General features: G+C 40.7%; 1 pseudogene; it reads right to left on the bottom strand.

Annotated features, from left to right (window-relative positions):
- LOC121929005 overlaps positions 1-2,363 on the bottom strand; it is a 20,311-nt pseudogene extending 17,948 nt beyond the window's left edge.
- Between the last annotated feature and the right edge of the window lie 9,541 nt (positions 2,364-11,904).

The raw sequence follows: 11,904 nt of genomic DNA, 5'->3' as shown, positions 1-11,904 counted from the left end.
TAGCTAACAAGTAGATTATTAATGGTGGGTGCCTTTCAGTGCACTTTGACTGGTCTGCTGTTTATATATTTCTGCCATTCAATTTAATTATAAGGGTGTTCTTAAATAGGCAGGAGATAACATCCTCATAACCAGGTTACACTGGGGGGTGGGGGGTGGGGGGTGGGGGGTGCAGACAGCACTGGGTGACACCTCAGAGTGGGGAGAACCCCAGTGAGGCAGTCACTGATGGTTGATTCCACCAGCTGTCCCACTCTACCAGCCAGGGCATTCTCTGTCATCCAGCGGCTGCAACTGCTGGTTAGGTTTGGGTGATGCTGCAACCTTCCAGATATGAAATGTGCCAATTCCGATCTGGCAAGGCTGCTGGCCTACCAGGAACAGAAGGTGCCAGCATCAGCCACAGAATCCTTCCCTTCCACAAAATGAAATGGGTCCATGGTCATCCTTGCTGCCATTGCCTCCTTTTCCAATCCAGCCAGTAGCTCACAACAGAAGCAGAAGGGGCTATCAGGCAATTACAGCACCTCAATTGCCCAGCAGCCAGAGGTGGAAGGAGCTGCCTTCTGGGTCTGGCGGAGCAACTTGCTGGGTGAGAAGAGAGTAGAGTCACCTCCCTTTTCCACCTGGCAGCAGCCATGCCAGCCTGGAAAGGGCTGCAAGGTGGCAAGAGCACCCCAACCCCCACCAAGAGCAGCGGTGGCTGGCCTGTCTTTTGTAGGGGCAGCTGGGGGTGTCGCATGAACTACTACACTGGTGACACCAACCCCAGTGACACCCTGTTCCATAACATTAATTGGCCCAGAGAGCTGTGGTTGTGAATCACTTTTTTCTGGACATGGAAGTGGGGCATCTAGACTAGCAATTTACACCTCTGACAGTTTGGGGAAACCATTTCAGTCTGCCTTGCTTCAGCATGTCAAAGAGGAGTTTAATCACCTGCCTTATGGATGTACTGGAGTACACGCACAGTACAGTTCTAGAATTAATTCGTAAGCGGGTTTCGTAGAAAGCTTCGTGCGATCATAGCGCAATGGGGCGCGATTGTGCAAAACAACGACGTTTGAAGAAACAACATTCGTAAGAAAAATAATTCCTATGGGATTTTTTGTACGAATGTAACGGGACGATACAGGTACCACTGTATGCCCCTATTTCTTCCATAATTTCAGTATTTCTAAGGAATTGTTCCAGTTCAACTCTGTATCTCAAGTGAAAAGGACACCCAACATCTCAAGTGAACATTATATATTACCTAACAACTGCTTCCAAAAACTGCCCTTGACAAACATTCACAACCACACCCAAAGTAAGAAACCCAAGGTAACCAACATGTAACATTTACTTATATTTATAAGATATGGCCTAAATATTTTAAAGACCTCTGATCTATTTGATCTTGGAATCAGAGGGGTCAGACATGTTGGTACATGCAAACAAGTGGAAGGAGTACCAGGTGCTGTAGGTTATTATATTTCAGAAGAAGACAATGGCAAGGCACTTACTACACCTTGCTAGGTTAGCCCTATGAAAATCATGGAGTTGCCATAAGTGTTACAGTGACTTGAAGGCCCTTACAGACAATCAAAAATTTACTTTTACAATGGTACCTTGTTGCTTCAGCTGGTCTATTCCAGTAGTATAGATGGTGGTTGTTGTTGTATTCATCAAAGACACCCCATCTGAGATGAGCCCACTCATGGACAAAACTCTGCCTTCAGGACAGCAATAAATAAAATAAAATAAAATGTAATAATAGTTATTTCCATTTAGAATATAAATTTATTTACATTCCTCCCAGATCATTTAAAATAAACTTTGGAAATGTTTTCCAGTCAATAGAAAAAAGAATGACTGGGAGAGTGGTGTTAGACTGTGAGTTGTGAATATCATAATTATCAGTACCCATAGCTACAGTCCCATGAAGAATCTAAAAATGTAGGCAGTGTTTTGAGCCATATCAATGATGCTGTTTCTGCAAGAGTGCATTCCAACCAGGAGCATAGGCTTTTATAACTTTAAAATGTACTGAGAACCCAACAAGCCTATTGCTAATTCCTTACCATTTTTGGACCCCTAGGAATAAGGAGATAAATGGTTCTTTAAAAACAAGAGAAATAAAAGTTTCTCATGACTTTTTGCATGCTGGTTATTCCCATTCAATATCATTATATGATATTTAAAGAATAGAAAGAAAAATGTTAATTCACATTCAGTTACCTCGTGATCCATAAACATCTTGTAAACTGTCATTTGCAAGAAGTTAGGTGTGAATGAATGTACCGTCCTGGTTCCCCACATCCTCCCTACTGCAAGGTGTAGGGTTCATCATTGTATTCAGGAAAGGATCTGCCACAATGCATCAGCTCAAAATAAACAGGAGCTATTTAAAAGATTGCCTAGAAAGAATGACAAGTACTTTTTAATTTTAATGTTATATCCCATTTGGTGGAAGAGCAAACTTACACAGGTATTTCACGTATGTAATTTTATGTGTTATTTTAAATTCCCACTTCTCTGTATCAGCATAGTCAAAGAGGCTGATATATGTATGTGTTTTTTTATGTGTGTGGTGTGTGTGGTGTGTGATTAATACAAGAACTGAAATATAACATTACTTTTATACACTATTTTTGTTAAAAATTCTGCCAATTAATTAATTTCTTCTCTTTCTCCTCTTCTTTGTGATTATTTGTTGTTGTTGTTGTTAACTGTCTTCAGTCAACTTGCCCATGCGATCCTGTATATGAGAGACTCAAGAACAAAAAACACATGTATTTCTTGAGAGGCACCTTGTAGGAATCTCTAGGTCCTCCCGGGCAACTCTGTGTTCATCGTCCAACAGACACTGACCACAGAACTGCACTGGAGGAGCTACAAGGCCTAGTGAGCATTTCTCTAGGAATTTCTAGGTCTTTCAGTGCACTTAGTTAAAGTTGACCATAGGTTGCACTGGAGGACCTAAATCCTACCATTGCTGGAATGCAGACCCAATATATCTACAATAGGATTCTGCATCTCTAGAATGCAGCCTAGGTTGTTTACCAGTATATGCTTTCATGAGATTTTGTTTCATAGAGATTTTCCTTAAACAGCTAGTTCATCATTGGGTAACTACTTGAGTAAGCGATTATTATGAAGCTCAATATATGCATTTTAAAAGAAAATCCTTTTGGTTTAGTGGTATAGGGTAGGCAGATGGTCAGTAGATATAGGGAGCCCTATGGAGTCAGATTAGTCCTCCATCCTGCTTAAGTACACGAATGTTTCCTTATGCAATAGTCAGAAGCTGCTCTCCAGCAACATATTCAAAGCTACTGCTCTAATCTAAAAACTATCTTAGTTAACATGCCATTCATTCTAATTCACAATCTATTGTCCACAAATTTGTAGATTTTAAGAAATGTGTCTGGAAACCCTGGTCATCGCATCTTTTTAAAATGCATGAAACCCTCATCATTTACTTATAGATATGTTCCCTAAATTCAATGAAAGTTTGCTTCACAAACTGCTATAGGTCTTCAGCTTCACGTTGTATCTTTTGTCTTTTACAACCATTCAGTTATATTTGTATTGTTCATGCTCACCCTTCATAGGTTCTGTGCTAATATTTTATATTCAGGTTTGGTTGTCCTGTCAAGGAATTACAATTTAACGCCTTGATAAAAACCTTTGTCGGGTAGCATTGAAGAGATATAGATGCCTCTTTAACCATATCCTAACAAAAAAAGAAATCACAAAGCATAATCAATTGTTGTACAGCTTGTGTTCAGTGCCTATTACTTGCATTTGGTTTCTGTAATTTCTCTTCTGCACAACTTGTATAGTGGATTTTTATATACAGTGGACCCTTGTTATACGCTGGGGTTTTGGTTCCAAAATCCCCGTGTATAAAACAAATCCGTGTATGCTCAAGTCCCATTAATATAATGACATAGCAAATGGTGTCCCTAATAAAAAATGGAACTCAAGGTAATTTATACTTTTGTGGAACATTTTCAAACCGCGTATGCTTGAATCCGTGTATAAAAATCCGTGTATAAGAAGGACCGACTGTATCACTTTACATTCCATCAATTTCCTTCATTATATCTGTTAGTGACTTAATAGGTCAAGTCAGGTTTGGCGTCATCTGGTGCAGTAACTCATGTGTCACCCTGCAACTGACCCCCTCCCACCCATACGAATCTTACTAATGTTTTTTTGTATTAATGTTACTCATAACCTGTAATTTTTGTATATGACTTGTATAATGCTCATAGTGTTGACATAAACTACTACAAATTAAAATTATACCTTTAAATTATTGATGTCATACACCACAGCCTAAATGTATTTACTATACATAGTTTCATGTAGTTAAAGTGAATTGGTAAGACATGGAAACATCATCTTCCTTGTGCCCAGGCTGGCAGCCAAACAGACCTCCTTCACCTGATTACTGATACCAGTTAAAGTGAGCTGAGGAGACTATGTAGTTTTACAGAACAGTTACAAGTTGCCAACTTAGGTGCAAATCTAATTATCAGAATCTATGTTTCCGGGGCTCTTTATAGGAACAATAAACTGGGCTGCTCTAATCAGAGGATGCACCTGTGGTGGCAGTAGTAGAATGTTTAAACCACATTGTTGCATAGTGGGCCAGTGCAGAATTTTTAAAATAGACACCAGTGATTCACTTTGTAGGGCATCCACACTCATTTTTTTTTTCCCGAGGAGATGCGATCGCCACACTAATGTATATCAGGTTTGTTGTTCCCATTTTGTTTTGGGTTCGCAGATTTCTTTCTAGTCATTTTAACACCCTGTGCTATTCATACATACAGTGGGCTGCATCGTATATGGGTGCATTTGGGATGTGGTGAACAACAAGAATTCAACCTGGATTCTTCCTGGATTATTTTCTTAGTGTGAATGGGGCCCAGTTTCATGTCTTGGAACTTTATTGTGTAGCTATTGTATACACTGCAGATTTCTTTTCCTTCTGGTTATTTTTCAGTGACCGTAACCTGAACCCAGCCATCACCATCCCTGCTAGCATAGAACGGATCTAAATCTGCCCAGGCTGTATTAAAGAAGCGTAATGTTTCAAAAATGGCTACTTTCATTTATGAAGTGCTACTCCCCATCAGGTACAAGACAGAACTTTCTATAGTTGCCCATGATCTTCATTTGATTGTTTTTTCACACTGAATTCATCACCAGAAACGTGTAGTTGGTAAGCAAACACCATATTTTCTCAAACACAGAATAGTTCTGTTTGAATACTTAGAAAATGTAATTTTCATGTAACAGCTTGTGAGCATTTTTAGCAACCCTAAGGCAACCTATCAGGGGGTTTTATCAAGATTTATTCGAGGAGTCTTGCCCTTGTGTTCCTCTGAGGCTGAGAGAGTGTGACTTGCCCAATGTCACCCAGTGGGTTTCCATGGTCAAGTGGGAATTTGAATTACACTCAAATTACTTTCCTGCCATGCCTGGCTCTAAATACTAATAGTGCCTTATCAAAAGTATGTGTAATCATACTTTACTAATAAAGAATATTTAAATTTTATCATCTGTTCTGAAGCATAGTTAAGTACTTTTATTTGTTGGCAGCCTCTCATCCAACTTACCGGGCTGACCTGTCTTAGCTTCAGATCCAAGATCAGATGTGATCTGGTAGCTTTACGATATTAAGCCCTATGTAGTACTATACACTTATTAAATACATTTTTACTATAGGAGTTTTAAAGGGATATGTCGATAGACTCTGCCCTCCATAACTGCCATCCACCGGCCTGGAGGGAGTTCACCAGGCAGGTCCAGCTCCATCAGGGCCAGCCTGAAGGAAGGAGACTCCGCCCTCCCTAACTGCCATCCGCCCGCCTGAGAGGGAGTTCACCAGGAAGGTCCAGATCCTCAGGGCAGCTGAAGGAAGGAGGTCCGTTCCATAATGCCACCCGCCGCCTGAGAGGGAGTTCACCAGGCAGTCCAGCTCCATCAGGACTCAGCCTGAAGGAAGGAGACTCCGCCCTCCATAACTCGCCATCCGCCAGCCTAGAGGGAATTCACCAGGCAGGTCCAGCTCCATCAGGGCCAGCCTGAAGGAAGGAGACTCTGCCCTCCTAACTGCCTCCACGGCCTGAGAGGAGTTCCCAGGCAGGTCCAGCTCCTAGGGCAGCCTGAAGGAAGGAGACTCCACCTCCATAACTGCATCGCGGCCTGAGAGGGAGTTCACGGCAGGTCCAGCTCCATCAGGACACCTGAAGGATGGAGACTCCGCCTCCATAACTGCCATCCGCCAGTCCTGGAGGGGATCACCAGGCAGGTCCAGATCCATCGACTAAGCCTGAAGGAAGGAGACTCCGCCCTCCTAACTGCATCCGCGGCCTGAGAGGGAGTTTCACCAGGCAGGTCCAGCTCCATCAGGACTAAGCCTGAAGGAAGGAGACTCGCCCCTCCATAACTGCCATCCGCGGCCTGAGAGGGAGTTCACCAGGCAGGTCCAGCTCCATCAGGATCGCCTGAAGAAGGAGAGCCCTCCCTCCAACCATCTGCCTTGGTCCAGGCCTCAGAGGGAGAGAAGAACCACTGGCCTCATCCCCTTTTCCCTCCACCATTCCCTTCTCCTTTTGTTTCGTGTCTTTTAGATTGTAAGCTTGAGGGCAGGGATGTTGATTAAAATATATGTAATCGCCCTGAGAGCCTTAGGGTGGGGCGGATATAAATATCTAAATAAATAAAAAAAACTGGGCCAGAATGTGAATGAACTATGTCAATGTAATTCAGTTTTCCTCTCCTACTAACAGAGCCAGCATGTGTGTAATGTTTGAGCTTGGACTACAGCTCTGGGAGCAGGGTTTGAATCCCTGCTCAGCATGGAAACCCACTGGGTGACCTTGGCAAATCACATTCTTTCAGCCACAGAGGAAGGCAAAGGCAAACTCCCTCAGAATAAATCTTGCCAGAAACTCCGTGATAGTTTCACCTGAGGGTTGCCATAAGTTGGAAATAACTGAGGCACACACAAGAACAACAACAGAAGCTAGATATGAAGTACCAGAAGATAGCCTTTACAGTTGTAATTAATAGAAATGTCTGTAAATAGACCTTTTTAAAAAACATCTCAGTACAGATATACCACAAAAAACAAAATACCCTAAAAAAACCATATATGGATGAACAACAGGCTTTGGAATTTTATACTTTATATATAATATATATACACTTAATTTATATGATATACTTAGCATGCTGGAAAAGGACATAGCCAGCAATAACTGAAATGTGGATCTGTGGTCACAGAATTCAAGCTAAATTTACTAGTTTATCATAATTTGGTATGTCATTAAGTTGATGATGTTATACTTCACACACTTACCTTAATGTGTCAACTATTTTGTTGTCTTCCTCTATGCAGGGTTATTGCATAACATTCTTCAACCCACCATTTTAGTTTTTCTTGGTTGTGTCGCTCCAGGTAAAATTGTACCCTAAAGCCCCTCGGCACCCTTTTGCTCGTACTACGTATGCCAGCCTCACTGAGAGATACAATAGCACAGTTTATGCTTAGGTGCACAAAAGAATTCCCTTTGATTTATGACTGGACTTTGTATGCCAGGAAAATCCAGGTGTTTGTACTGTAATCTTAGGTTACATGTTAACTATCACAGCAAATCTCCATAGGTTTTCCATAGGTTAATCAGAGCATTCATTGTAATGTTTTGCAATTGAGGGGAAAGCACACTGCAAACATTTTAAAACATTTAAACTGTCAAGAACTGTTTAGCCATTCTGATTATCTATGTGCAAGAATGTCTGAATAGAAGAAATGTGAAACTGATTTATGTAACCGAATGGAATTTCTCTACCAGCTTTTATATTTATACATGTAGAATCGAGAAAATATTGAATATAAATTAAAAATGACCCTGGAACTGTACATATTGACTGTGATAGAAGAGGATATAAATAAATCAAAAGAAAGACTTTTATTTTATATGAAAGAGCTGCCAGGTTAGAATATGCCAAATGTGGAAAAAATCCCTCCTTGCCAACCTGCAGACTGGATAGTAAAAGTATTAGATTTGGCTAATTTGGATAAACTGACATGTCTTGTTAAAGCTAACATAGACATATTCATACAAAGTTGGGAACAGATGATACATATATTAGGAGAATATAGTGAAATTATGAGTCGGGGCTTTAAAGTTGATTGTATTATGTACTCGATGACTAAGTTATAATGTATAGTTTAACTGGATTTTTTGACTTAGTTGGGAGTCTGATTATTATTATCATAATTTACTGTATATACTCATGTATAAGCTAGAATCAGGTAAAAAATTGACCCCAAAAACCTGGTCGACTTATCCCTGGGTCATGTAAGTATTGTATTAATTCTTAATTAAAAGAAGGACCTATTGATGAAAAGCAAGAGTATAATATTGAAGCTCCGACTTCCTCTTACCTCTCATCCAACCAGTCTTAAGACTAAATGAAAGAGTTAATGTCTGCTGGACCTGGTGGAGGTTGGGGGAGACGGGGTGCGTCGTGAGAGCCGGGAAGAGACCTCCGAATAGGCAATAGGGGCCGATGGACGTATTTCAGTCAAAGCACACCCAACAGATGGCTATCCAGCCTCTACCACATTTTGCGGGAGTTGTTCCATTCTTGAACTGCCCTCACTGTCAGATCTGTTAAGTAGCTGATAATACTGGCTGTTCCTTTTAAAGAGAGGACTTTGACACAACAGGTTTAATATCCTGGTGTTACAATATAATCAATGAGAACTTTAATATGGTAAGATTAATGATCCCTTGGCTAGGGGTGCAGTGCATGCATAAGCATAGGTACTGCTGAAAGATATCCATATACATTAAAAAACAAAAAGGCAAATGCAGTTTCATCTGTTTTGCCATATATTCATGCCATATGAGCTCACCATAATTAGAGCTTTCCATCCAGTGCACAATATATTAAATACATACATTTGTGTATATAGCATGTTATCCCAAAACACTAAGAATGTCCTACACGTGAGCAATGCTTATGTCAGAGATTAGTCATGTGCAAATGAACATTATTTCTAACTTTTTGTTGCATTCTTCAATATTTCTCTTTTAGATAGTCTTAATATCTGGGAACCAATGTGAACTGTGTTGTGGTAATGGAAGTTAGTGCCAGGAAGGAGGCATCTGAGTTTACATAGTAAATCTGGGCTGGATCAAGAAGAAATGCAGGGCATTGCTATGTGATTTTCTTAGCACCAAGGCTAATCTAACTTCATTCCTTAGCCCAAATGGTGCTTATAATATGAGAACAGTATATCTCTGCAGCATTTTGGCCAAGGAAGAAAAAGATAGAGTAATGATTTAAAAGGAATAGATGAATACCATTTTTTCCCCAGAACAGATCATCACTGTATTTTGAAAAGACAGCCCTTCCAATAGTATATTGTATTGTATGTATAAAAGGGAAAAAAGGGGGGAAAAACACAGTACAATTCACTTCCAAAAATGCCAGTCCTGTTGTTTAAAAGCCTGCAAGCAAGATGAAAGAAGCCAGGCACCAGCATACTCCTCAGTCTGCCAGTTCTTATTTTGCAGAAATCTTTCCATTGCTAATTCTTTCCTCTTTAGGATGTCGCTAAGCCGTACAGTACAAGTACTCATTCTGGAAGGACAGAACAGGGTTGATTTTATAGGAACGTCTTCAGCAACAAAGGTCAGCTTCTTGAAAAGGATCAGGCTGTTATTGGGCTAGGCAAGGAGTTCCTAAAACTTCTGACTATATAAAAACATAGTATGACCTGTAGTACATGAAGAGATTCTGGCCAAAATCTTGTTGATGCACAATACTGGCAGAAGTAGTGGCAGCAATAGGGGGAAATGTATGGGCACAATGACCATGAAGAAACCAAGGCACTGGGGAAACACACTACTCAGAGCTGAAAGATTTATCTGTTTTACCACTTGTGTGAGCCTGGAAAAAGCAGAATTGCTAGTTGTCTGACAGGATTCCAGCCCCAGCGCCATTCTCTCTGACTTTTGGGGCAGAACAACATTAGGTCCTTGCTAAGCATTCCCTGCCCTTCCAAAATATGAGAAATAAGAATTTACCAAATGTTTGTTATTGTTGTGTGCCTTCAAGCCATTTCCAATTTATGGAGACACTAAGGTAATCTTTTCACTGGACTTTCTTGGCAAGATTTGTTTTGGGGGTGTGTGTGCCTTTGCCTGCCTCTGATACTGAAAGAATGTGACTAGTCCAAGGTCACCCAGTGAATTTTCATGAGTGGAGATTCGAACCCTGGTCTCCAGACTCTCATTCCAATGCTCAAAGCATTATATTCCCTTGCTCAGTTTCAGATTACACACTATGGCGGGTTACACACCACCATTTAGTACGTGCTCCACGCATCCTAGGATTAGGAAGGGGCGTCCTAGGGTTAGGAAGGTTCTCACCTTCCTAACCGCCCCTCTCCCTAGGATGTGCGGAGCGCGTACTAAATGGCAGCGCCCGTCCACATGGGCGCTGCCATGTTTATGTCTTGGACACACAGTGTCCAGACGTGGCGCAGCGGAAGTGACGCCGCAAGTGTGCACCTTTTCGGCGCTCCTTTTTAGCTGCGCCAGGAAGCCTCGCGGTCTGGCTGCTGGGGCTTCTCGGCACAGCTAATGGAGCCGGCGCCAGACTGCCCGCTTTTGGGCGGTCTGTAACGCGCCTATGTACTGTGCACCCTTGTTGTCTGCTGGGGTTTCGTTTCAGGACACCTTGTGAATACCAAAATCTGTGGATGCTCATGTCCCATTAAATGCAGTGGTATAGTGGAATGGTGTCCCTTATATAAAATGGCAAAATCAAGATTTGCTTTTTGGATTTTTATATTTTCCCTCAATATTTTCAAACCATGGATGGTTGAATCCATGGATAAAAAAATCCTTGGATGTGGAGGGGCAACTGTATTACCTGCAATGCAATGGCACAGGAACACAGGAGAAAGGGAAGTGGTGTTATAGGGAAGTGGAAGAGAAGGGGGTGTACCATATTTGTCTGGCTAAGCAAACAAAAATTAAGCCTCATAATTTTTAACAGTTACTCCAAAGAGCTGCACTGGCATTAAAAAAAAATAGGGACAGTAGTAAGGTGGTTTTCCCACCAGAGGGAGTACTATGTACATTAGCTGAATTTAGCAGAGCATCCCTTGTATATCAGAGTTTCTTCAACATTGTTACGGTCATCAAATGAATGTCAAAGAACATAATACAGTCATTTTCTTTTGTGAAACGTAATGGTTTACACTAAAAGAATTTTTATCCTAAGAACTTAAAATATCAAACCAACAGTGTTCACAGAAGAGGGGTTTTCATGTATTTTATTTCTTATTTTTTAGCTGCAGAATAAAGAACAACCATCACATCTACATTTGAATCTAGGCAGCCAGTTTCAAGGGATCCACTTACTGGATTTCCATTCTTTTATGCTCAAGAATCCTTTTTACATTAGTTTAGAATGAGGAGAAATACTTTTGAAAACTGCAGTTTCAAGGAATACTTGCATTTCAGGATTTATTCTCTTTAAGAAAAAATCATCTGATTTTTTATTTTTTATTTTTTTGGCAAAGAAAATGCCCTCTTTGATGCAGAAAACATGACTTTCCACGGAGAAATTTAATTTTCTGTGCATAAAATCATGTTTTTTGCATGAGAAACTTTTTCTGTGCAAAATATGCCACTTTCTGTGCAACCCACCCCACACACCTTTTTTGGCACAGAATAAGCAAACTGTGAAAATTCCCCTCTATTTGTTCAGGATTCTGCTGCTAAGATTTCACAACACAGAGGAATCCCATTTTCATCTATTATTTGAATATTTTCTAACATTCTTTCCTTTTTTTCGTTTAGAGAGCACATCTGCAAT

This window comes from Sceloporus undulatus, chromosome 4, assembly GCF_019175285.1.
Source record: "Sceloporus undulatus isolate JIND9_A2432 ecotype Alabama chromosome 4, SceUnd_v1.1, whole genome shotgun sequence".
NCBI classification, from domain to species: Eukaryota; Metazoa; Chordata; class Lepidosauria; order Squamata; family Phrynosomatidae; genus Sceloporus; species Sceloporus undulatus.
Note: the sequence above shows the minus strand (reverse complement) of the source record. Positions and strands in the feature narration are given on the sequence as shown.